A 27,364-nucleotide genomic window follows, 5' to 3' on the forward strand; every position below is an offset into this window, starting at 1 on the left:
CCGGGGAGTGCAGGTGCAATTGCCGTCGACTTGCAAGTTGGCGGTAACAGTTGCTGGGGGCTTGGGGAAGCCCCAGGTAAGTGAAACTGTTTTACAGGGACTTTATAGTTCCGCTTTAAGGGGCAGGAGGGGTTAATGGCTGCAATACTGTATGCAGTGAAGTCATTAACCCCTCCTGGTCTGCCAAGTGCAGATGTTCATTTTTCCTGGTCCCCAAATTCAGCCATTAACTTTGCTGGATAGACTTATACTTGAAGCAATACAAAATTCCAGCTTACCTTTACACTCTCAGCTTCTGTTTCCTCCTAGGTAAAAACTGAGAACTCTGCTTAAGTCCAAATGAAAGAAACAGGTTCCTTTGGAACCAGGACTTGGTCTACTGAAAGACTAAAGGTAGCTATACACTGGTCGATTTGCCATCAGATTCGACCAACAGATAGATCCCTCTCTGATTGAATCTGATCAGAGAGGGATCGTATGGCTACCTTTACTGCAAACAGATTGTGAACCGATTTCAGCCTGAAACCGTTCACAATCTGTTGTGGTGGTGGTGCTGCCGCCGCTCCCCCCTTCCTGCATACATTACCTGCTGCGCCGGCGCGACTGCCCCCAGTCACCGCTGCTCCGTCTCCAGGTCCGGCATGCTTTATTCTTCCTGCCCGGCAGGAAGTTGAAACAGTAGAGCGCCCTCTACTGTTTAAACTTCCTGCCGGGCTAGAAGAAGTGAAGCATGCCGGACCGGAGACCAGACCAGAGCGGAGACGGAGCAGCGGTGACCGGGGACAGTCGCGCTGGCGGAGCAGGTAATGTATGCGGGCTCTACTGCGTCGGTCGTCGGGCACTCGAACGCCGCTAGCGACGCGCTCCCTACCTGCGGGCGATCGGCGGTAATTTTCCGCACGGAACGATCGACGGGATCGGACGAAATGGATCGAAATTCGGCGTGTAGCGGGAACGATGTGACAGCACATTCGATCCCAGTGATCGAATCTGCTGTCAATCTGGCGGGAATCGGCCTAGTGTATGGCCAGCTATAAGGTGCCCATTAACAATTTATTGTTGCAGCCCAAACAAACCTTTGATTGGGCCCACCAACGGAGTAGAAAATGATAAGCAATCCTATTAAACTAAAAGAATCACTTGTTGTCTATTGGCACCATTAATGGTACCCAATGTGATCAATTGTACGGTCGATCCCTTGGGAGATTTTACAATTAATGAGCACTTTTACTCAGCTTTTGGTGCTTCTATAGTGACAAAACAGTACAATGATTAGAATTCCAGAGTCTAGCTACTGAATGATTGTTTACTTTATCAAATTAAGCCTTCATGGCCAAGAATCTAGCACAGGTATCCCCCAAGGTAACTTAAAGAAGTAGGCCAGATCTCTAAACGATTCTAGCCGAATGGATAGTGTCCTGAATGTTATGGACACCTCCAACCTGGAATACATCTGAACAAACATTAAGTCGGCCACATTTGGTATGTTTAGGGACTATACAAGGCTTTAAAGGAATACTGTAGGGGGGGGGGGGGGGGGGGGGGGGGGGGGGGGGGGGTCGGGGGAAAAATGAGTTGAACTTACCCGGGGCTTCTAATAATCCCCCGCAGACATCATGTGCCCGCGCAGCCACTCACCGATGCTCCGGCTCACTTCTGAAATTTCAGACTTTAAAGTCTGAAAACCACTGCGCCTGCGTTGCCGTGCCCTCGCTCCCGCTGAGGTCTCCAGGAGCATACTGCGCAGGCCCAGTATGGTCTGTGCCTGCGCAGTACACTCCTGGTGACATCAGCGGGAGCGAGGACATGGCAACACAGGCGCAGTGGTTTTCAGATTCTAAAGTCTGAAATTCCAGAAGTGAACCGGAGGCGGGGGCGGAGCATCAGTGAGTGGCTGCACGGGCACAGGATGTCTGCGGGGGATCATTAGAAGCCCCGGGTAAGTTCAACTTATTTTCCCCTGACCCCCCTACAGTATCCCTTTAAACTCTCCTTCCTTCTCTAGTCTGTTCATTTCTTACACTCCTCATATAACACTCAGCTGCCCTCTTCAATTTTAGGGAAAGCCAATCAATTTATCTGTAGGTTTTTGGGCTGTGGGAGGAAACTGGAGTGTCCAGAAGAAACCCACACAAAGATGAGGAGAACATACAAACTTTGTGTAGATATTACCCTGACTAGGATTCAAATTAGGGACCCAGCACTACAAGGATAAAGTGTTATCCACTATGGCACCAACATTATAATGCTGAAGAGTCATTCAATCTTCACCATCAGCTTTCAGATGTATTTGAGCATTACCTTCTATCAAAGTTCAGGGACTCAAGTGGTAAAAGTGAAAAAAAAAACAACTTTTAGTTGCTGACATATTGGCCTCAATTCTGGTAGGCGTAGTATCCGTTTTACCGCATACACTGTATTTTGCCACATGTGGTAAAAGCAGTTTGCTATTCTGGCAGGTTTTAGTCATAATTTACTGAAAGCAGTAAATTAGGTCATACAATGTGTGGTATTTTACCGAAATTCTGAATTCTCATGAAAAATAGGGGGCTAATTAGCACATAATTTACCGATCAAGAGATCGGTATTTACCGATACCGACCTGTCTGTACCTGGCAGTGAAGTCAATTTGTATGTATTCTGCAGTTTTTAGTGGAGTTCCTATTCCTGTTTTAGTGGAGTTCCTATACTAACTTATGGAAAACTTATTTATTGCATGCTTACCGCTGAAATTCCAAACTTTCACTGCATTTTCTGCACATTATACTGCATTTTTCATAAATGCGGAAAACATTTTCAGAATTGCTGCACATAGGTACCAGAATTCCGGCCAATGTAGCAAATAGGCAGCACACTCTGCTAAAAGGTACATAGTTCCTTTTACAGCCAGAGAAAACAAGAGCGGTGGCCCCTGCAGTCACTGCACATGAGCCAGCCTATACACAGACACTGCTAGTGAGGCTTCCTGCGGGGAACAATATATGACCTCATGGGATAGGTATTAGGTGATTGTTGTAGTAAGATGAAGAACAGTAGTGAGGCCATACCATAAAGATAAGTGAGCTGGTCCAACCTATCCTCTTGGTTTGCCTTACGTCATCCAACAGACAGACTTCAAATGCTTTTCTCTAGAATTTAAAAGGAGAGAGAAAAATGTTGAAACCCAATTATATGCTAACCAGATGTACAGGTTTTTTTCAGATTGATGACAGGTGTTTGTTGTTAAAGTCCATCTGTAAGTACAGATAATTAGCTATCATCTCACAGCTTACTAAACATCGCTTTTAAATGTTACCTTTTTGAGTCACAAGAGTTGGAATCAAAATTTATTTTGCCAAGAACAATGTGAGTTGCTCTCGGAATTAATTTTGGCACAAGAGGGGCGGTGGTGGTACAGTAGCAGAATGGTGCATTAGCATACAGTAGGCACAGTAGGTATACTAAAAAAAACATACAGTGCAATGTTCTCCCCAGGGCCAATTAGGTGGGCAGGCCGCCCCAGCTGTTTTCAAACCCCGCCCAGCTGCTCTCATTCACCCTCCTAGCTAGAAAAAACCCCAGTGCTTAAAGAGAATAAGAGACGAAGCACCCTCATGTATTTTATTACATTTATCAGTGGGAACATGACAGTAAACACCTACCATGCTTTTAAGGTAGCTATACACTGGTCGATTTGCCATCATATTCGAGTAAACAGATAGATCCCTCTCTGATCGAATTTGATCAGAGAGGGATCATATGGCTGCCTTTACTGCAAACAGATTGGGAATCGATTTCAGCATGAAACCGTTCACAATCTGTGGTGGTGGTGGTGGTGCTGCCGCATACCCCCCCCCCCCCCCGCATACATTACCTGCTCTGCCGGCGCGACTCCCCAGGTCTCCGCTGTCTTCTCCGCTCTGGTCTGGTCTCCGGGTCCGGCATGCTTCACTTCCTGTCTGGGGGAAGTTTAAACAGTAGAGCGCCCTCTACTGTTTAAACTTCCTGCCGGGACAGGAAGAAGAGAAGCATGCCGGACCCGGAGACCAGACCAGAGCGGAGAAGACAGCGGAGACCTGGGAAGTCGCGCCGGCAGAACAGGTAATGTATTGCAGCTGTATTGCGTCGGTCGTCGGGCACTCGAACGCCGCTAGCGACGTGCTCCCTACCCGCGGGCTATCGACGGTAATTTCTGGCACGGAGCGATCGACAGGATCGATCTATTTCGGGACGAAATAGATCAAAATTTAGCGTGTAGCGTGAACGATGTGACAGCAGATTCAATCCCAGTGATCAAATCTGCTGTCGATCGGCGGGGAATCGGCCTGTTGTATGGCCAGCTTTATTCTTCTCTGCCTAATCTGTCTGTAATCAGCTGAGATAAGAATCCCCGACTGAGCATTCAGTCTAGGTTTGACCTGGAATCATTACAGCTGAGTCAGTCTTCTGTGGAGTCTTTTCAAGCCCAAGCCTGCCCCCTGAAACAGACAAGTGTATCTGTGTGCACTGTGCAGCCGGTCATTATCTACTGTATGCAGTTTAATTTCTGTGAGAGACACTTCCTACAGGCAGCCACACAGCATGCCAGAATATTAAAGTTGAAAGCACACAGATAAAAGGCTGCAGCAGCCCTGCTTGTCTATAGTCTCATAGAGGCTAGACAGTACATCCAAAACAGCTTATAACCTGGAAGCAGAAGGGATATGAGCCGTCGGCCATATTGGATTTTTCCTGAAGCAATAATGGATAAAAAACACTCAAAAGGGCACACCACAGTGGTGAAATTATCAGGTAGAGCATTTATTCTTTACAAGCTATCAACTGATATGTTTATTTTGTGTGAATCGTTCATCTCTGGTTCCCTTTAATAAACTGCCTGCTACCAATAGCGCCCAGCTCTGGTACACTAGCGAAAGCTGACGCTGTGCACTGCCTGTCAACTCACGCTTTCTAGTGGAGCAGGGATTCGCTGGGTGGCACCATGCACCTCATCTAGCTGGAAACTCCAGCTTCGTCTCTCTCTCCCGCCCGCCACTGAATAACAGTCTTTATTTTATCCCGGCACCTCTCTGTCCAATGAAAAGAGAGGTAGCCAAGGAAGCACACCCACACATCCTGTCAGCAGCCTGCAGGAGTTATGAGAGAGGAGACCATGTGGGTTCGGCAATCAGGGACAGCCAGAGCGGCTCATTCGTTCTCCATTCCCCCCAGACAACGACCATGGCGGTGTATTTAGATAAGGAGCTGCTGGTCTAATCCAGCTACGGAGAGCAGGAGAAGTGATAGGACTTCAGAGCTCAGCTTTTTTGTTGTTGTTTACGTTCAGTTCGGGGGACAGAGGTTAGAGCAGTACACTGCAGTGACAGGGTGTTTCCAGGCAGCCTCCTGTGCACTCCTCTCTACGTCTCTCCTCTGCTGCCGAGTCCCAAACTGAAAGTTAAAAAAAAAGTGCAATCTGCTCTCCTGCTGTGTTAGTGTCTTTCCCCAGCTTGCATCCTGTTTGAAGTGCTCTCCCTCCCCCTCCAACAATCACACTGCAGGAACAAAGTGGACCTGAACTCTTCCACAGAAGGAAAACATAGCAAAATGTACTCTGTATGTAATTAGAGTCTAGCCTGCCTAATTACCCCTCTTGTATGATCACAATTTGTAATTTTATTTCTCTCCTGTGTCACCTGACGTCATGGCAGATAAACTCATTTGAAAGCACAGGAGGATAACAATATGTCTGCTTCCTTGAAAGCAGTAGGTAGAAACAGTGCAGATTTATTGTAGAATTTGAATCAGCTGTAACAATGAAATGTTTTTCTTTAAAGTGTATTATGTTGTTGCTTATCTTTTAGAGGAGAGAGGAAGTTCTGAGTGCTGGTCTGCTTTAAAGGGACCTGAGCCCCATAATCTGAAATAATTTATCCCTAATGCTAGGTACACACAATGCAATTTTCTGACAGATTTACTGTCAGATCGACTATTTCCAACATGTGCGATCTGATTTCTGATCAAATTTCTGCTCAATTTCCTATAGAAGTGAACGGAAAATTGATTGAAAATCAGATTGAACATGTTGGAAATAGTCGATCTGAAAGTTAATCTGTCATTGTCATTGCATTGTATGTACCTAGCAGATACACCGGCTCGTCTCTTCTCAGCCTCCTCCTATGATGTAAGCAGAGTTGTACTTGTCCTGCATTCACCTGTCGCGCTCCACCCGGCTACTTGTTCATGCTACCCGGCTGGAAAAAAATCCTGGGGAGAACACTGCAGTGCATTAGCATACAGTAGGTACATACATACAGTAGGTGCAGTAAGTATACAGTAGGTACATACACAGGGACTGTTCTAGACTTTTTGCTGCCTGAGGCCAACTTGTGAGGATGCGCCCATCACCACGATTTGGAATTATCGCACAGCACCCGACAATGTATTCTGCTTCAGTTAATGTTCTCACATGACATGCTGCAGCTCAACACAATAGCACACTGGCTGGCTGTGAATTTGTGAGTCTCCTTATCTTCCTACTCTGACTACAAGATGTTAGTGTAAACACAGTACAAACATGCCGCCCCTGTAATCTCTGCCGCCTGATGCAAATGTTTCACCTTGCCTCATGAAAGAAAGGCCCTGCACATACCTTGCATACATATACATACAGTGGATACACACAGTAGGTAAGATGCATATACAAGGCAAAGAGTAAAGGCATAGGTAGAAGATTCCGTAAAAGATGGACCCAGGAGAAAGAACCAGGGGGCAATGTGTTGTCATCTATGGTACTCAAATGCTTCTACAGTGAAAATTTGTATCAGATGGCCCCGTCTATCATGGGGAAGAGAGAGAGAGAGAGAGAGAGAGAGAGAGAGAGAGAGAGAGAGAGGAGGAAAAAGGAGGGAAAGAGAGATAGAGAGTAGGTAAAAAGAACAGTGACAGAGAGACTGTGAGTGAAAGCGAGAGACTGCGGTGTAACCTGGCCAGTTAGTGTCCCGTTTAGCTAGCATGCAGCTGTGGTGGATTTTGCAGCTTTGGTAGTGTCATGATCTGTTCCTGCTGGCGACATTTGTGAACTGTTTACATGGACTTCCTCAGTCCACCAGCAGATGTCCCCTCTTTCTTCAAGAACATTTTGCAATCATCATTAAGTTCTCTCTGCCCACCAGCAGAGGTCTGTGTATTCAAGAACTGTGTCTCTGCAGCCTTGGAAGCTGTCACATGACCATCCAGTGCAGTATACAAGTTCAGCTCCAGGAGTACATCTTTGCTAGCTCATTGGTGAAGATAGCCTCAGAGCCTATGTTCTCGTTCTGGTCATTGCTTCCTGATTCCCGATTGCTTGACTCCTTGTTGTATGACATTCACATTGCCTGCCTATTCTCTTGCTTATCGTTTCTGTTTTATGACTTCCTGGTATATGAGCTCTGCCTGTACGACTACCTACTTGCCTGCTGAATTGTGTCCTGAGCCTGACTGTATATTATCCTGTTTGTATAGTTAGATTATTTTAGACAAGGTCCGGTGGTCGCTGTATGCACACTGTATATATACACACTGGGTCTGATCAGAATACGTCTGCCTGCAATTGTATTGCTATTTGTTTGCAATCGTATTACTATTTTTACTTGAATGTGCTTGTATTTATGTTCTTGCACCAATTTCTAATCACCTGTATATAGCCTGCATTTTGTAAATAAACCTTTACATTATTTCACTTTTACCCTTGGTTTGACTTTAGTATTTCCACAAGAAGTGACAATCCACATTCAGTGCAAATCTTTATACGTTACAGGTGGATCATGCACCTGTGGTGGATCCGCAGCTGCTGGTCCGGCATCATCTTTGTAGGTGCCAGACTGGGGTCAGTTGAATTCAAAGTGGCAGCCAGGGCATTCCAGAGCCAGTATGTTTAAGCAGTAATTCAGACTGTCCTAGGTATTTGACTTGTATGTGGGGCCTTTAGTTTGGGATCTAAGGTAGGTAGCTGTGGCAGTCCCAAGAAGCCTGATGTCTTGTGGCCTGCTGAATTGGGAACCTGTGGCTTGTTCCCCAGAACAGAACCATGTGGGTGGGCTGGAGACCTCTGGCTGCAGGTGGTGTGGCTGATGGTGCAGGATGGGACCTTTCCTTATGCCGGGACCATGTGGGAGGGCTGGAGTAACACCACAGCGACGATAGAGCTGAGGGCTTGGTGCCCGTGTCCTCTGGCTGTAGTGATGCGGCCAATGGTGGACTTTTCCCTGTGCTGAGACCACAGCACGGGATGGAACCATGTGGGAGGGCCGTAGCACCACAGTGGTGGCACTACAGCTGATGGCCTGCCAAGAACGGATCATGGGGGGCACTGCACAGATGCTAGGGACACAACTGCCTAGGTTCTCCACACGTGCTGCAGAGCAGCACCGCCAGTTGCCACAGGTGCAGAAGTGGAATGGCCAGCAGCGGCATGCGCTCTCCTAGCAGTCTCCCTCGCTGGTGAGTGTCTCTAGGAGCAAGGTGTGTTGGAGGCAATGGAGTGTGGTTGCCGCTGCTTGTTGGGCGCAGATGGGGGTTGATGATTTCGAGCTGCTGATCAGTCCCCAAGCAGGGGCTGCAACAGGCCAGTTTGTAGCAATGTTGGGGTGAGTCAGCAGGGTCTGTAGCTGGGGCAGGCCCGTACGGGACTCTGTGAGGGTGGCTCTGGCGAAGACTTTCCATAAACTAATCTAAACTAAACTACTACACTACACCAAAACCTATACTAAGCGATCTAATCTGTCTGGGACAAGCATAAAACTACTAAGAAAGTGAGAAAAGTGAAGAGTTCCAGCAGCCCTGTGTGCTGAGGCAGCCGCTCGGTGCCATCTTGCTAGAAGTCTGGAAAGACCTTAAGATCTTCCAGGATGGGGTGGATAAAAACACAGGAGAGCCCTTTATGGTGTACTGTAGTAAGTCAATGTAATAGGCAGATAGACAACAAATAAGTTAGGTACTCACAAACCCAGGTTGCAGAACGACAATCACAGGCTTGGGTGCAGTGGGTCTAGCCCCCCGATGGGAGTATATTGGGGTCGTTCTCCAAAAAAGGGTATAATAGAGTATCAGACAGTCCGTCAACTGTGCGAACTATGAACTATAGGGGGTCTTGAAGAAACTAGGGAGGAAAGGAGGCAACCCAAAAATATATAATATATATTATATATTTTTGGGGCAATTCCTTCTTTCGGTAGTACTTTTTTTGTGTCAAACCTTTCATGCTCTGCAACTAAAAGTTCTACTATTATGATCATAAGACCAGACACAGCCCAGCTGAAGACACTGACAGTAGTTTGCTTTAGTACCATCATGCTTTTCAGACTGCAAAGATAATGTAACAGGAAAGCTCTCTGTGAAGACTGCAGTCTGTAACTGTGAAAGTCAGTGCCACAGGAAATGGCTGGTGAAAGTGCAGCTAACCACATATTCCTAAAGTGATTTATTCCACAGCTAGCTATATACACAACTGAAACAATGCCTACATAGCACTAGTAGAATATCTGTGCCTGGAGTGTGTTAAAGTGCACCTTACAACAGAAATGAATGCTTTTAAACTAAATATTATATAGTATACACACAGTACACTGGTATAAATATCATGAAGGAGATCCATCCAGTAGTTCAGGCTAGTGTAATTTGAATGCACACTGTGAAGAATGTATAATTATTTGCAATGCACAAGTGTTGCTAGTTTGCATATATAGCTTACTAAGAGTGGTGCGGAGATATACGCATGATCTCCTGATGAAGAAGTGTGCCGAAAACATAGGTCGGGATTGCATTTTAATATGCTGAATAATGGTCACCTTAAACTGCAACAATGACCTGCAGCAATCAGTGAGAAGCGCTTGTATCACCTTGTCTACTGGTTAATATGCTAAATAAGCATGTTTTTTCTTCAGGTGGTATCTGTCCATCTGTACTGTAGCTGACATTGCAGCAGAGTGCACAATTTTGTCTTACATCCTTACCCACACAGGCCAGAGGAAGGAGCCAACAGGAACAGAACTCATGTGGAGGAGGTAAGAGGACGTTGGAGATCAGTATGGAGTAGAAGCCACTAAAAAATACACGAAGACCTCACGTGGAACAGACAACCAAGGACCTGCAGAGAGCACATATCTGCCAATTGTAATGATCTGATATGTAACACATGGCGCTAAAACCAGAATTTTTGCAAGGTACTTGAAGAAATTTCATAACATAAACACCGCTTCTTGAAAATGTAACAGGTTTCAGAAGGAAAAGTGACATTGCACAAAATAAGGGAGAACACTCTTCTCCTTATTGCAGGAGCTTCTTCATTAGAAATACTTATTAGCCTGGAATTTTCAACACTTAATATGGTAAATGACTGGTTTTATTAAAATGTACCTGTGACAGTACTGGAGACCAACAGAGGGCTGGAAGAGGATCAAAGAAGACTCTGGATCATCAACAGGTTTTCCTGTACCTTTCTTTTTGCTCACAGGTTCGCTGTAAAAACATTCTCACGTTTCACAGTTTACTGACAAAAAATAAATAAATCTGGGTGAACTGGCATGTGACTAATGTTTCACACTAATCTGTCAGATCGATTATTTTCAACATGTCCGATTTGCTTTCCGATCGATTTCCGAGCATTTTCCGATCGATTTCCTATTGAAGTTAACGAAAATCAATCGGAAAATGCTCTGAGATAGTTCGGAAAGCAAATCGAACATGTTGGAAACAATCGATCTGACAGTAAATCGGCCAGAAAATCTCATAGTGTGTACCCAGCATTAGACATGACTTATTAATCTGTACTTCCTTGTATACAGTGTGTTGCTAAGCTGTGGAGGCAAATAAGAATTAAAGGAACTGAAAAGTACAAGCAATGGGAATGGTTTATAAACTCAAATTTCAAGCAGAACTCACCACACTGCAGCTAATGTATCACAAGTGTAAGCATAGTAGTATTAAACTAGGGTGATATTGCTGGAACTGGAAGGGGAGTGGGAAGCCTCTATAGGACCCAGAGCCTTCCCTCTCCATAGGTGAGTATCTATCTAGTTTTTTTTTTTAAGCTGAACATTAGCTTTAAAAATCCTTCAGGTAATGTACAGAACCAAAATTTGAAAAAGAAGTTGTGTCTGTCCAAATATTTATGGACCTAACTGTAAATGATAAAAGGTTATGTATTGCATTTATAGTGCTTAACCACTTGCCGACCGCCCATAGCCAATTGGCGGCGGCAAAATAGCTCCCCCAGGGCCGCGTAACTCCAATTGGCGGCGGCACCTGGGGGACTGAACTGCCGGGGATCGCACGCATCCGCTGACATTAGGCTCCGCCCACCCGCCGGCCAATTAGCAGCGCCGGCGGGTTGTTAACCCTCGATCTGTCGCATAGTAAGCGTATAATACGCTTTGTAATGTATTCAAAGCGTATTATACAGGCTGCCTCCTGCCCTGGTGATCCCAGTGATCGAGGGACCACCAGGGCAGGAGGCAGCCCCCCTGGTAAGCACACACTGTTCTGGCCCCCCCTGCCCCCTGATCGCCCACAGCACCCCTTAGACCCCCCCTGATCACCCCCCCCCCAGACCACTGTTTGCACCCAATCACCCCCCTAATCACCCATCAATCACCCCCTGTCACTATCTGTCATCGCTATTTTTTAGATTCCTCCCCACACCCTCAGATCCTCCATAGACCCCCCCCCCCCTGTGTACTGTATACATCTATCCTCCCCTGTAATCACCCACTGATCACCTTTCAATCACCTGTCAATCACCCATCAATCACCACCTGTCACTGCCACCCATCAGATCAGACCCTAATCTCACCCGCTCACACCCTCAGATCGCCCGCAGACCCCCCCCCCCCTCAGATCACCTCCCAAGTGCATTGTGTACATCTGTTTTCCCCTCTAATCACCCACCAATCACCCCCTGTCACTGCTACCCATAAGATCAGACCCTAATCTGCCCCTTGCGGGCACCCAATTACCCGCCCACACCCTTAGATCGCCCTCAGACACAACCCCCCCCCCCGATCACCTCGCCAGTGCATAGCTTGCATCTATTCTCCCCTCTAGCAGTTGGCTGATGGTGTAATGGTTAAGGGCTTGTAGAAAAAGCAGACAAAGGTCTGCAAGTCAAAACACTCAATGAGTCATGGAGTTTTATAAAAAATATATATAAAGTTTTTATTTTAACACATTAAAAAATCAAATAGTAGCACGTAAAAAAGACCCCATATTGTAAGGCAGTTATTAAGGCACGGTCTGCTAGGTCACACCGCTCCCTATCCAGTTGCTGTATTATGCACTATTAGTGTCAAAAACCATCATACAGGAAAGCTAGATCAATAATCCAGGTAGATGTATCCATATAGTGGCCTGTTGTATCCAGGTTAGACCTGGGTTAATTCTGAATATACAGTGGTGTGAAAAACTATTTGCCCCCTTCCTGATTTCTTATTCTTTTGCATGTTTGTCACACTTAAATGTTTCTGCTCATCAAAAACCTTTAACTATTAGTCAAAGATAACATAATTGAACACAAAATGCAGTTTTAAATGATGGTTTTTATTATTTAGTGAGAAAAAAAACCTCCAAATCTACATGGCCCTGTGTGAAAAAGTGATTGCCCCCCCTTGTTAAAAAATAACTTAACTGTGGTTTATCACACCTGAGTTCAATTTCTGTAGTCACCCCCAGGCCTGATTACTGCCACACCTGTTTCAATCAAGAAATCACTTAAATAGGAGCTATCTGACACAGAGAAGTAGACCAAAAGCACCTCAAAAGCTAGACATCATGCCAAAATCCAAAGAAATTCAGGAACAAATGAGAACAAAGTACTGTAATTGAGATCTATCAGTCTGGTAAAGGTTATAAAGCCATTTCTAAAGCTTTGGGACTCCAGCAAACCACAGTGAGAGCCATTATCCACAAATGGCAAAAACATGGAACAGTGATGAACCTTCCCAGGAGTGGCTGGCCGACCAAAATTAACCCAAGAGCGCAGAGAAAACTCAACCCGAGAGGCCAAAAAAGACCCCAGGACAACATCTAAAGAACTGCAGGCCTCCCTTGCCTCAATTAAGGTCATTGTTCACGACTCCAACATAAGAAAGAGACTGGGCAAAAACGGTCTGCATGGCAGATATCCAAGGCACAAACCACTTTTAAGCAAAAAGAACATTAAGGCTAGTCTCAATTTTGCTAAAAAAAACCATCTCAATAATTGGCAAGACTTTTGGGAAAATACCTTGTGGACCGACGAGACAAAAGTTGAACTTTTTGGAAGGTGCGTGTCCCGTTACATCTGGCGTAGAAGTAACACAGCATTTCAGCAAAAGAACATCATACCAACAGTAAAATATGGTGGTGGTAGTGTGATGGTCTGGGGTTGTTTTGCTGCTTCAGGACCTGGAAGGCTTGCTGTGATAGATGGAACCATGAATTCTACTGTCTACCAAAAAATCCTGAAGGAGAATGTCCGGCCATCTGTTCGTCAACTCAAGCTGAAGCGATCTTGGGTGCTGCAGCAGGACAATGACCCAAAACACACCAGCAAATCCACCTCTGAATGGCTGAAGAAAAACAAAATGAAGACTTTGGAGTGGCCTAGTCAAAGTCCTGACCTGAATCATTTCGAGATGTTGTGGCATGACCTTAAAAAGGTGGTTCATGCTAGAAAACCCTCAAATAAAGCTGAATTACAACAATTCTGCAAAGATGAGTGGGCCAAAATTCCTCCAGAGTGCTGTAAAAGACTCGTTGCAAGTTATCGCAAACGCTTGATTGCAGTTATTGCTGCTAAGGGTGGCCCAACCAGTTATTAGGTTCAGGGGGCAATTTCTTTTTCACACAGGGCCATGTAGGTTTTGAGTTATTTTTCTCACTAAATAATAAAAAACATAATTTTAAACTGCATTTTGTGTTCAATTATGTTATCTTTGACTAATAGTTAACGGTTTTTGATGAGCAGAAACATTGAAGTGTGACAAACATGCAAAAGAATAAGAAATCAGGAAGGGGGCAAATAGTTTTTCACACCACTGTAGGTGTGTACAGTTCTAATGATAGCTTCCACAACGGAGTGCGGGGACGTGCAGTCAGGTAAACACCATAATCACAAGGTTTTGGACGATATGGGAGATGTAGGTAACGGTTCACCCAGTATGTGTTACTCAGTCTATATTGCGGTGATGCCCACTCGCAGCATCCACCCTGCAAGCAGCAAATCTGTACATCAATAAATCCACTTAGCTCAGATGCCCAATCGCAACATCTTCATGGATCCAAAACAGCACAGTCCCACAAAGCATGGATACAATAAAGTTGTATAGCTACCACAGCGTTGGTACAGGCCTGTACTTGTAGCGAAGCTTCCTCATTGAAGCTGTGATGGTAAAGCATCCAGGTCGTCAAACCAGCGGTGTGAGGGCCAGCGAAGCTGGATGATATGGGAGTGGTGGAGATGGAGTGTAAGCCGGATACCCGGCTCTTCAGGGCGCCTAGCCGTGCAGAAACTGCCTGTGGGTGCAGTTGTGTCGCCCCACGCCATAAATGGCGTGTCCGCGGAAGTGCGTCTGCCGCGCTCCACCAAGGGGCGCGGTCTCTGCGTTCCTATCAACTATCTATCTATTGATGGAGGTTGGAGAAAATGGGGACCTCAATACAAGGCTGTATAGAAAACCCACGGCATCAAATACTGTTCTGCATGTAAATAGTTTCCATCCGCAGCATTTAATACGCAGCATTCCCACAGGCCAATACCTGAGAGCGAGACGTAATTGCTCAACTTTACAGGATTTCCAACAAGAGGCGGAAGCCCTACATGATAGATTCCAGGCAAGGGGTTATTCTAAAACCAACACTCGCAAGGCATATAATAGAGCACTCGCGTCCGATCGCGAAACTCTTATTCATTCACGTTCTAAAAAGGGTAGATCTAGAGCAGCCTTGGATGTGGTCCCCATGATTACCACCTATAATAAACAGCAGGGACAGCTCCATAAAATTCTTTCTAAACACTGGCACCTCCTGACAGATGACTGTAGAATTCGCCAATGTGTTCCACCTGAACCCAAAATTATCTTTAGGAGAGCACCAACTATATCTAATAGATTGGTGAGAAGTCATTACCGTGGCAACAACCGCCTAGACACATGTAGGGTCAAGGGAGTATACAGATGTGGATCGTGTAATCAATGCCCCTTCATAATAGTGGGACGATCAGTCACCCTCCCACACATAAACAGAACAGTCCACATTAAACATTTTGTAAACTGTGAGAGTGAAGGGGTCATTTATGTGCTTAAATGCACATGTGACGCCTTCTACATAGGAAAAACAACACAAAATTTTCGGAGAAGAATCTTAGAACATACACAGGACATTGAGGGTCATAATTTACGCTCACCTGTTGCAAGACACATAGTTGCATGTAAAGCAAATCCACATAACAAAGTTTTCTTTAGTGCGATAGATTGTATACACCCCAACCCCAGGGGGGGCAATCTAGACAAATTGTTGATGCAACGTGAATGTCGCTGGATTTATGAATTAGAAGCCACCACTCCGCCCGGTTTAAATGATGAATTGAAGTATTCACCTTTTCTGTAACATGATGAGATTTTCCTTAATAATCTTTAATTTTAAATTTTTTATTTCTTTCATTCCATCCCCTTTTTTCCCCCTTCCCCATTCTTTGCATGTTGATCTCCGGATGGATGGTTGCCCCCCCCTGCTGCCTCCAACCCTCTACTAAGGGTTGCCCCAGGCATTACACCTTATTGATATTGGTGTATGCCTTCTATACATATATACATCTCTTATTACTACTTATGTGATTCAATGGTATGGACATATATGTTATGATTCACTATGCTGATGCCGCTCTTGTACTACATAGATGTAGACCTTAGTCAACTTGTGTAATATTTATTACCTTTTTAAATTTTTCGAAGCGGGGTCTCGCCTTAAGCTCGGTTGTGTGGCTACGCTCTCCTCTTGGCCTGCGCGCGCAGAGACCTGTTGTCTTTCCCTTTATCTGTCCCCTCCTCCTATCCCCCTTCGGGTCTCTGCGCATGGGGCTTGGATGGGAGTGGCCACACAGGGGCGCCGACAAAAAGGGGGGCGGTGCTGGGGGGCGCGACTTGCGCCCTGGTGCCTGCCCCCTGTCTCTTACTGTCGGCGCTCACCTAATGCGGAGGCCTGGGTCGCGCTCTGGGCGTGCGCCTCCCACGTCACTTCCGCTATTGGTCCGGGCTACGTGGAACACAGAGACCGCGCCCCTTGGTGGAGCGCGTCAGACACACTTCCGCGGACGTGCCATTTATGGCGTGGGGCGACACAACTGCACCCACAGGCAGTTTCTGCACGGCTAGGCGCCCTGAAGAGCCGGGTATCCCGGCGAAACCAGTCGGCTTACACTCCATCTCCACCGCTCCCATATCATCCAGCTTCGCTGGCCCTCACACCGCTGGTTTGACGACCTGGATGCTTTACCATCACAGCTTCAATGAGGAAGCTTCGCTACAAGTACAGGCCTGTACCAACGCTGTGGTAGCTATACAACTTTATTGTATCCATGCTTTGTGGGACTGTGCTGTTTTGGATCCATGAAGATGTTGCGATTGGGCATCTGAGCTAAGTGGATTTATTGATGTACAGATTTGCTGCTTGCAGGGTGGATGCTGCGAGTGGGCATCACCGCAATATAGACTGAGTAACACATACTGGGTGAACCGTTACCTACATCTCCCATATCGTCCAAAACCTTGTGATTATGGTGTTTACCTGACTGCACGTCCCCGCACTCCGTTGTGGAAGCTATCATTAGAACTGTACACACCTATATTCAGAATTAACCCAGGTCTAACCTGGATACAACAGGCCACTATATGGATACATCTACCTGGATTATTGATCTAGCTTTCCTGTATGATGGTTTTTGACACTAATAGTGCATAATACAGCAACTGGATAGGGAGCGGTGTGACCTAGCAGACCGTGCCTTAATAACTGCCTTACAATATGGGGTCTTTTTTACGTGCTACTATTTGATTTTTTAATGTGTTAAAATAAAAACTTTATATATATTTTTTATAAAACTCCATGACTCATTGAGTGTTTTGACTTGCAGACCTTTGTCTGCTTTTTCTACAAATTCTGTAGTTCTCAAACCATTCTGAGTCATGTTATAAACGGACTAACACATGTCATATTAGTTTGTGGTGATTGTTGCTGGTTGGAGCCCACTCCTCATACTAATGGTTAAGGGCTCTGCCTCTGACATAGGAGACCAGGGTTCGAATCTCGGCTCTGCCTGTTCAGTAAGCCAGCACTAATTCAGTAGGAGACCTTTGGCAAGTCTCCCTTACACTGCTACTGCCAATAGAGCGCGCCCTAGTGGCTGCTGCTCTGCTCCGGCGCTTTGAGTCCGCAAGGAGAAAAGCGCAATATAAATGTTATTTGTCTTGTCTTGTCTAATCACACCCTGATCACCTATCAATCACCCCGTCAACCCCTGTCACTGCTACCCATCAGATCAGACCCTAATCTGCCCCTTACGGGCACCCAAACACCCGCCCACACCCTTAGATTGCCCTCAGACCCCCCCCCCCCCTTATCACCTCCCCAGTGCATTATTTACATCTGTTCTCCCCTCTAATCACCCATCAATCACCCCCTGCCACTGCTACCCATCAGATCAGACCTTAATCTGCCCCTTGTGGGCACCCAAACACACGCCCACACCCTCAGACCCCCCCAATGCATTGATTGCATATATACCCTCCTCTAATCACACTCATCAATCACCTCATGTCACCCCTAGCACACCTACTCATCAGATCAGGCCCTAATTTGCCCCGTGTGGGCTCCTGATCACGCGGCCAAACCCTCAGATCCCCCTTCCGATCACCTCCCCAGTGCATTGATTACATCTATTCTCCCCTCTAATCACCCCGAGACACCCATCAATCACCTCCTGTCACCACCTGTCACCTCCTAGCACTCCTATCCATCAGATCAGGCCCTAATCTGCCCCCTCCGAGCTTCTGATCACCCGGCCAAGCCCTCATCTGCCCCACCGCAGTGACAGAATTTGTTTTTCTGATCACTGCTGGTCTCTACGACTTAATTGTGGCCGTGACCAACCGTTATGCCACACAATACGCAACCGCCAATCCAAGAAGCTACCATGCCCAGCCTTTTCGGTGGAAACCACTCCAAGTTTCCGAACAATAACGTTTTTTGGGGTCTTCTCCTTAACATGGGTCTAGTCAAAAAGAATGTATTGCGATCTTATTGGTCTATGCACCCAATACATTACATGCCCATGTTCTCTGCTGCCATGTCCAGGTCACCATTTGAGACCATCCTGCGTTTCCTGCACTTCAGTGCCAATACCGAATCAGTTTATTTCGCCAAGTACAACTGGGGTTGTACCCGGAATTGGTTTTGGCACTTCAGGGTCGGCAATAGTACAGTAAGCATAAAGTGATGCAGTAAACACTGTACATTGGTACAATAAAAAACAGTGGTACAGTAAGCAATACCTCAAGTATACAGTAGATACAGAAAATTATACAAAGTTATACATAGATAAGAGATACAAAAAGAAAGTCCAAGGAGAGGGACCAGGGGGTAATCCGCTGCCGTCTAGGCACTTAAACACTTTGCAGTGATACTTGAATCAGATGCCCCACAGACTGTCCTTGGGGACAGAGTAAGAAAGAGAGGGGGTTGCGGCGGAATCTGGCCAATTGGTGTTTGGTTGGTGTTCTGGGCGGCTGGCTGGCCGAAAAAGTCCCATGTGAGCTGCCTGTATGCGATAAGGGTGGCATGACTGGTGTGGAAGATGACTGGCGTGCTGGCAACTTGAGGATCCAGGCCGCACCTAAATTTAGCACCTGGTTGCGGCCTAGTATGGAGAGATCGGGGCCTGGTTTCCGAACCAGACAGCAATGGCGGCTGAGGAGACCGCGGACCCCTGGGAGGCTGCACCAACTGTTGTGGCAATCCAGACCAGAGTGCAGGCTGGCAGGGTCTGGCATGCAGCAGAGTGGCAGGGCTGGCAGGGTCTGGCATGGAGCAGAGTGGCAGGGAGGAAAATGGCAGGGTACACTTGCCTTGTCCTGGAGCTGATCCTCTGGTGAATGGAGCCGGGCAGCTGTGATTTCCCCCCCCAGTTGGATCCAGGGCTGTGTTGCCGATGCCTGCTCCTGATCAGCTGGTAGATGGGGCTGAAGCCGTGCCGCTGTTTCTCTGCTTTACTTAGTGCGGCGGCATGGAACCCTCCATCAGGCACAGAAAAGCTTCCACGGCAAGCGGCGGTGGTGGGAATCCAGTCGGCAGTGAGTGGAAGACCAGAGGCAGCGGGACAGGGCAGCCTGGCAGGCCAGCTGATCAGCACGTGGCTTGATCAGCTGGCAGCCCGATCAGCTGGCTGCACACCGACACACCGGTGCCTGCATGTCCCGTCTGCGAGCCCACATCCCCGCTAGTGAGGAAGAGGGAAGGTGGGATCCAGTGTCCTGACAACCGAGCTTCAGTAGCGACGCAGCTGCATGAAGCACGGATCCAGCTGCGGCGCCAGCCTCAGCGGCGTCGCAAGGGGTCAATACAACCTGTCATCTACCGTGTTTCCCCTAAAGTTAGACCTACCATGAAAGTAAGGCCTCCCTTATATTTCAAGCGTGCTTGAAATATAAGACCTACTCCGAAATTAAGACCTAGCTGGGGGGACGCTTTGTGTATGGGGAGGTGTGAGGTCTCTTACCGCAACTCCCTTGCGGCTGCGTCCCCCTCCGTTCCTAGTAATTCCTCCATTGGCGGCGGCGGCATTGTAATCAATCTGTGAGGGCGCCCTTTGACCCTCACGCAGTACGCTAGTTCGAGCTCTGTGCTGGTGCTCTCTTCCTGTCATCATGTGCACCCGGCTGATGCATCCCAGCCGCACATTGATTAATCAATTTCAAGCACGCCATACTCAGGGGAAGTAGTATAATGTGTTTTGGGGTGTAGTTTTACACATACCCATGCTGGGTGGGAGAAATATATCTGTAAATGGACAATCGTGTGTACAAAAAAAAACAACCCTTATTTACAGAGCCATTTCTCTCACCCAGCATGGGTATGTGTAAAAATACACCCAAAAACACATTATACTATTTCTCCTGAGTACGGCCATACCACGTGTTACACTTTTTTGCAGCCTAGGTAAGCTAAGGGGCCCAAAGTCCTATGAGCCCCTTAAGGCCCGGTTCACACTTGCGGTGGCCCTCCGGAATCGCCGTGCCGGAGCCGCACCGCTTGCAGAACGGACGGAACGGACGCACGGCATAGCAATGAAAGCCTATGCGTCCGTTCACATGCGTCCGTTCTGCCAAACCGGAGCCGGACCGGATCCGGCCTCCGTTCCAACATGCGCTATTTTTTCATCCGGCTCCTCCGGCAGCCGTATCCGGGGCGAAGCCGGACTGCACCATCCGGCCAATACAAACCAATGGGAACCGGAGAGCGCACAACACACTGGCTGAGAAATCCGGATGTTCTACCCCACTTCCTATGGGGATTGTTGCGGCGATATTGGATGGGGACACATGGGCAAGCATTTTGGAGTGGAGCAGCACAGCTGGATCCGGATCCGGAGATGTTGGCAGCATGTCGGAGGTGGAGGTGAGTGCTAAACAGCAGAGGGCCTGATTCCACAGGTCCCCCTTCTGCTGACCTCCCAGACCCCAACTTTTTTTTTGTTTTTAACGAACTTTTGCCAAACGGATCCGGATCGCATCCTGATGGACACCTGATGCAACCTGACCGGATCCGGATCAGAACCGTACGGTTCCGATCCGGATCCGGTCAGGTCATCCGGTCCGTTTGGCAAACAACCGCTAATGTGAACCGGGCCTTAGGCTTTACAGGGTTGCTTACAAGTTAGCACCCCCCAAAATGCCAGGACAGTAAACACACCCCACAAATAAACCCATTTTGGAAAGTAGACACCCCAAAGTATTCAGAGAGGAGCATGGAGAGTCTGTGGCAGATTATTTTTTTTTTTTTGTCACAAGTGGCAAAAAAGGAAACTTTTTTTAATTTATTTATTTTGTCACAAAGTGTCATTTTCAACTAACTTGTGACAAAAAATAAAATCTTCTATGAACTCACCATGCCTCTCAGTGAATACTTTGGGATGTCTTCTTTCCAAAATGGGGTCATTTGGGGGGGTATTCATACTATCCTGGAATTCTAGCACCTCATGAAACATGACAGGTGCTCAGAAAAGTCAGAAATGCTTCAAAATTGGAAAATTCACTTTTTGCCCCATTGTAAACGCTATAACTTTTACCCAAAACAATAAATATACACTTATTGGATTTTTGTTTTATCAAAAACATGTAGCACAATAAATTTGGACAAAAATGTATATATAAATTTTACTTTATTTGAAAAATGTCAGCACAGAAACTTAAACAAATCATTTTTTTTGACAAAAGTCATGTCTTTTTTGATGAATATAATAAAAATTAACAATCATAGCAGCAATCAAATAGCACCAAAAGAAAGCTGTATTAGTGACAAGAAAATGAGGTAAAATTCATTTAGATAGTAAGTTGTATGACCGAGCAATAAACCGTTAAACATGCAGTGGTCTGAATGGAAAAAAGTCTGGTCCTTAATGGGTTTTATGACTGCAGTCCTTAAGTGGTTAAAAAAAGTTCAAGTGTTCTGTGAAAGCCACACAGGAAACACACAAGAGCAGATACTCCATAGTTGCCTGGGAATAATGTCTCTAACCTAACATATGTATGGGCTTTAGCCCGGAGTTCAGGGTTCCACTTCATGTCTAATTTCTTCCAGCTGCATGGATGTACCGAGGATTGCTATCATTGCTTCTAACAGCAATTACATTTTTCCACTGCAGTCAATTATAAAATAATACCGCAACATTTTTTTTAACAGTGTATTGCAATGACTTGATACAAATTATGTCCTCAGAACATCATAACTAAGTGGCCCGTGTCTCAAACAAAGGCTGAGCCCAGAGGTATACTTTATCCTCAGTCTCTGTCTGTAAAGTCTGGATTGATGAATCCTAGCCAACATAATTTATTAAAGACAAGAACAAAAGATAAAGAAAGCCATCAAAGAAGAACTGGTATTAATGAGGCACATAATAGAGGCTTACAACAGAACCAAGAGTAGAATGTCTTGACTGCTATCCCGCACAAAGCTCAGCTTAGACGTTATGATGCCTTCTTGTCTAAGACAAAAAATAATCCATATTTTACCTTTATAAACAAGAGAAAGTCATGAAAAAACATTAGGGGAACAAATCCAATACTAAAGAACAAGAAATAGAAAATAAAATTAGATGGGATGCTAAACAAAGACTACTAAAAATTAGCCGCCGCTGCACGCATTCGCCGCTTCCGTCACTCCCCGCCGATTGTGCCGCTCAAACCCGACGAGTCTCGCCGCATCTCACAGGCTCTGCCTGTCTCTATGATGGCAGAGCCATGTGAGCCGGTCAGGAGCTGATTTCGCTGGTTCCTGGCCCTGTCTTTCAATGCAAGCTGCTCCCATTGGCTTACATTGAAAGACAGGGTCAGGAGCCAATGAAAGTGGCTCGTGACCGGCTCACATGACTCTGCCCTCATAGAGACGGCAGAGTCTATGTCCTGGGGGGCCCGGCGAGTGGCAATGATGGCGGTTGCGGCGGGTATGCGCGTCGGGATTACCGTTGTTCTGGTGCCAGCAGGCTCTGGTCCTTAAGGGGGCAGAGACTGCTGGTACTTAAGTGGTTAACTATTTAAGAAAAAGTATGAGAACCTTTTTTAATTATATGGATTTCTGCACAAATTGGTCATAAAATGTGATCTGATCTTCATCTAATTTACAACCATAGATAATCACAGTTTGCTAAAACTAAAAGATGTGAACCCTTAGACTAATGACATCTCCAAGAGCTAAGTGTACTAAGGTGTCAACCAACCAGAGCCCAATCAATGAGATGAGATTGGAGGTGTTGGTTAAAGCTGCCCTATAAAAACACACACCGGTTTGGGTTTTTTTTTTCCCTAGAAGTATTTCCTGATGTGAATGATGCCTTGCTCTCAGAAGACCTACGATTAAGAATGTTTGACTTGCATAAAGCTGAAAAGGGTTATACAATTATCACCAAAAACTTTGCACTTCATCAGTCCATGGTAAAACAAATTGTCTATAAATTGAGAAAGTTCAGCACTACTGCTACTCTCCCTAGGAGTGACCATCCTGTAAAGGTGACTGCAAGAGCACAGTTCTGAATGCTCAATGAGGTGAAGAAAAATCCTAGAGTGTCAGCTAAAGACTTACAAAAGTCTCTGGCATATGCTAACATCCATGGTAGCAAAGCTGCGATATGTAAAACACTAAACTAGAATGGAGTTCATGGGAGGATACCACTGCTGTACCAAAAAACATTGTTACACGTTTAGTTTGAAAAAGAGCACCTGGATGTTTCACAGCAGTACTGGCAAAATATTCTGTGGACAGATGAAACTAAAGTTGAGTTGTTTGGAAAAAACAAAGAACACTATGAGTGGAGAAAAAGAGGCACAGCACACCAACATCAAAACCTCATCCCAACTGTGAAGTATGGTGGTGGAGGCATAATGGTTTGGGGCTGCTTTGCTGAGTCAGGGCCTGGACAGATTGCTATAATTGAAGGAAAAAATGAATCCCCAAGTTTATCAAGACATTTTGCAGGAGAACTTAAGACCATCTGTCCACCAACTAAAGCTCAGCAGAATATGGATGTTGCAACAGAACAACCCAAAGCATAGAAGTAAATCAACAACAGAATGGCTTGAACAGAAGAAAATATGCCTTCGGGAGTGGTCCAGTCAGAGTCCTGACCTCAACTCAATTAAGATGCTTTGGCATGACCTCAAGAAAGCAATTTACACTGGATATCCTAAAAATATTGCCAAACTGAAATAGTTCTGTAAAAATGAATGGTCAAGAGTTCTCCTGACTGTTGTGCACATCTAATATGCAACTACAGGAAAAGTTTGGTTGAAGTTACTGCTGCCAAAGGAGGTTCAACCAGTTATTAAATCCAAGGGTTCACATACTTTTTTCACCCGCACTGTGAATGTTTACATGGTGCGTTCAGTAAAAAACATGGGAACATTACATTATCCATATAATTCACATACTTTTTCTTGCAACTGCATGTATATTAAAGCATGGGGAAGAGACATAAACAAAAGCTTCTAGCTAGCTAATATACTCCTGGTCCAAATCTTTCTTAGCAACTACTGGTGTCTCGAAAGGTACTGCTTATTGGTAATTATCCCAAAATGACAACGACACAGAACATTTATATTGCGCTTTTCTCCTGACTCAAAGTGCCAGAGCAGCAGCCACTAAGACGCGCTCTATAGGCAGTTGCAGCATTAGGGAGTCTTGCCCAAGGTCTCTTACTGGCTTACTGAACAGGCAGAGACGAGATTCGAACCCAGGTCTCCTGTGTCAGAGGCAGAGCCCTTAACCATTACACTATCCAGCCGCTACGAGATGGTATATGACCCCAGAGAAGATGGCAAAATTTGATCCCTCTCATTCTATTCTATACTGGAGGCAATGTCATGGTGCTCTATGTTACACATAGGGAGGGTTCCCAAACTAGCAACTGCACAATCATGGAGGTCATTAGAAGCAGATCTCCCAGGTTCTAAACATTGTTCATCACAACAAGATACATGAACAGATGTATGACAGAATATGAGAGAGTCTACTCATTTAAGAAACTGGGGTTACTGGATAAAATGGTTTGCATGACACTATATGATGTATAGCTGTATAGGAACACCTAAAATAATGTGAAAGAGGCATCTTGAGCTTTACAAAGTAAATATATAGATATATATACTGAGTGGTCCAAAAAATTAAAAACACTACTTATTTGAAAGTAAACCAGTGCAAAAGTAATGTAGAGTGACGTAACAACGCATAGTTGCTTATAAGGCTCAGCTTTGGACGAGGTAGTTATCACAAAAGTGAATGTCAAAATGGGTAAGAAAAAAATATTTAAGTGACTTTGAACAAGGTAGGCTCGCCTGTGCACAAAAAGCTGGTGCTACCATCTCTGAAACAACAAATCTTTTAGGATACTAAGTCCAAAGAATCCAACACCGCGTTCATCTGTTTCGTGGGTGCTGGACAAAGTGGCTGAAGTAATCCAACGTAACAAAGTGCGTTTGCACACCTCTTGAGGAACTTGCATTTATTATTCCATACCATACATATCTGACCTATTGCCAATGATCGTTTGAGGGCCATGCCGGGGCCCCTTTTGGCAATACGGTTGGAAGTGCAAGGTGGTGGAACAATAGATGCAAGTTCCTTAAAGTGAACCTCCAAACTAAAAATCTACTCAGCAGCACTGAAAAGGCTTAGTGTTTCTTTACAGTTTCACAGCATCAGAACTTTGTTTTTGCTACCCAAGCCTCATTTTTACCTGCTCAGAAGCTAAGCTATGCCCAATCAAAGAAATCTGCCTGGGCATATCCCCCGATGCTGTGCAAAGCACAATGGGATTTCTAATGTTGTTCTCCTTGCCTAGCACGTGCAGCTGGGAGGGGTGATCAGGACACAGGACAGTTGGAACTGTGTCTCATGCTCTCTGTCTCCTTCTTTCAACCAAAAAGATGGCTGCCCCCATGATATCACAAACATTTGGCTGTTCTTTCAAAACAGGTGAGTAAGAGATTATATTACCTGTCTATTTTAATTAACATAACTAATGTAACTTAATGACACTTGTAAGAGAATCAAAAAGATCCAAGAACCAGCTGAGTATGCAGACGTTCCACCGATTTATTTCATCCCCAGACAAGACAAGACATTTATGATAGCAACAGCTATTTCGCAAGCTAAATGCTTGCGTCCTCAGAGATCAAGTGCTAATGGCACAAACATGCATATTTATAACCAAATAGAAAATGTAATCAAAGGAGGACTCACCGGCACCATGACCAGCCCATTACCGAGTGTAACTTTCACCACGAACGCCGGTCCGAGCCACCCAGCCAGGAAGCGAGGGGAGGATCCGCCAGTTTCCTCCAATCACTGTCACGGTCTGCCAGACGCGTGACTGTACTCACTCTCGCATTGTGCCGCCAGGGGTATCAATGGGGTGTTGTAACGGTTGGTGTCAGCACACAAAGAGTATCTGATTATTGATGATCTGCAGTATCACCAACAATACAGATGTATACCTGATTATTAGTGATCTGCAGAATCACCAATAATACAAGTATGGCTAACCTCTGGACACCTAATAAAGTGTAAGTGTTTGGGTGCAACCGTAACTTTAATCGTAATGACACCTCACCAGAGGGGCTGGTGAGGTATAAACAGTACACTGAGCGTGTACTAACGTATAACCTCCAACAAGCAGGAGAGACAAAACTGAAGAGGCTGCTGAATCTCCCGAGGAGCGGGTGATTCAGACTATACTGCAGGTAATTAAGGCTAAACTATAGCCTAACAGAGCTGCTGAACCAGCGGAGCTGGCGCAGTAACACCTCACCAGTGGCGAGGGCCCACTGGCGAGTAGAATGGTCAGACAGGCAAGATTCGGTAACAGAGAGGTAAGTATCGGTACAGAATCGTGAGACAAGAGAGTAAACGGTAATCAGGCAGAGGTTCGGCAACAGGTAGGCAGATAGGCGAAGGTACAGGATCAGAAGGCAGGATCAGAGTCAGAGGGAATAGCTAAGAGTCATACACAGGAGATCAAACAGTAAGCAATATCCTAGTCTTGGTGTGAAATCCGTAGCATCAACACCAGGGAACTAGTCTAAACAAATAATAAACAGATAACAATCTCCTAATCTTGGTGTGAAATCCGTAGCATCAACACCAGGGAACTAGCCTAGGGTCTGAGCGCTAACACGCAAGCATTCACGACAACAGACAAAGTAGCAATGCAGCCCGGAGGCTTATGAAGCAGAGGAGACCTCACTGGCACGCCCCCCTCTCATCAGCCAATCCTGGGCGCCGTGGGTCTCCCCTGAACGTCAGCCGACCAGCAGGTCAGCTGACGGGCTTCCTCCCCGCATAAAGGTCCCATCTATGCGCGCTATGGCAGCCCCCTGCACGTGAGAACGTTCCGTCCTCGGGGTCCTGGACGCCGAAAGGACGGATGGCCGCATGGAGGCAGCTGCGGCGGCGGTGCTGTCTGCCGCAGCTGCCTCGTTTCTTACAGGTGTCTTCCACGCTCCAGTGTGGCTAGTTGCCATGGTGGCGCGCTATGGCCATGCAGAAGTCCTTACCTTCATATCTGCAAAGAGAAAAAAAGATAGAAAAATACAATTAGAGCCATAACATTCAAACTAACATTAATTAC

The 27,364-nt window shown here is 45.9% G+C and overlaps 1 protein-coding gene across 5 annotated transcripts in view; it reads right to left on the reverse strand.

Moving 5' to 3' along the window:
* Positions 1 to 27,364, reverse strand: part of AGPAT4 (1-acylglycerol-3-phosphate O-acyltransferase 4) — a 261,101-nt gene that overhangs the window by 100,509 nt on the left and 133,228 nt on the right. For 2 of the 5 annotated variants that reach the window (XM_068231746.1, XM_068231743.1), the window contains exons 2-3: positions 9,954 to 10,087; positions 3,048 to 3,128 (exon numbers count right to left, since the gene is read on the reverse strand). The exons of 1 other annotated variant lie outside the window; for it this stretch is intronic. The gene's annotated coding sequence lies outside the window, so the exon portion shown is untranslated. Of the gene's footprint in view, positions 1 to 3,047; positions 3,129 to 9,953; positions 10,088 to 10,356; positions 10,449 to 27,364 lie in introns of those variants that run through there. 2 more of the 5 variants (XM_068231745.1, XM_068231744.1) reach the window with 2 other exon arrangements.

Source organism: Hyperolius riggenbachi, chromosome 4, assembly GCF_040937935.1.
Source record: "Hyperolius riggenbachi isolate aHypRig1 chromosome 4, aHypRig1.pri, whole genome shotgun sequence".
Classification (NCBI taxonomy): Eukaryota; Metazoa; Chordata; class Amphibia; order Anura; family Hyperoliidae; genus Hyperolius; species Hyperolius riggenbachi.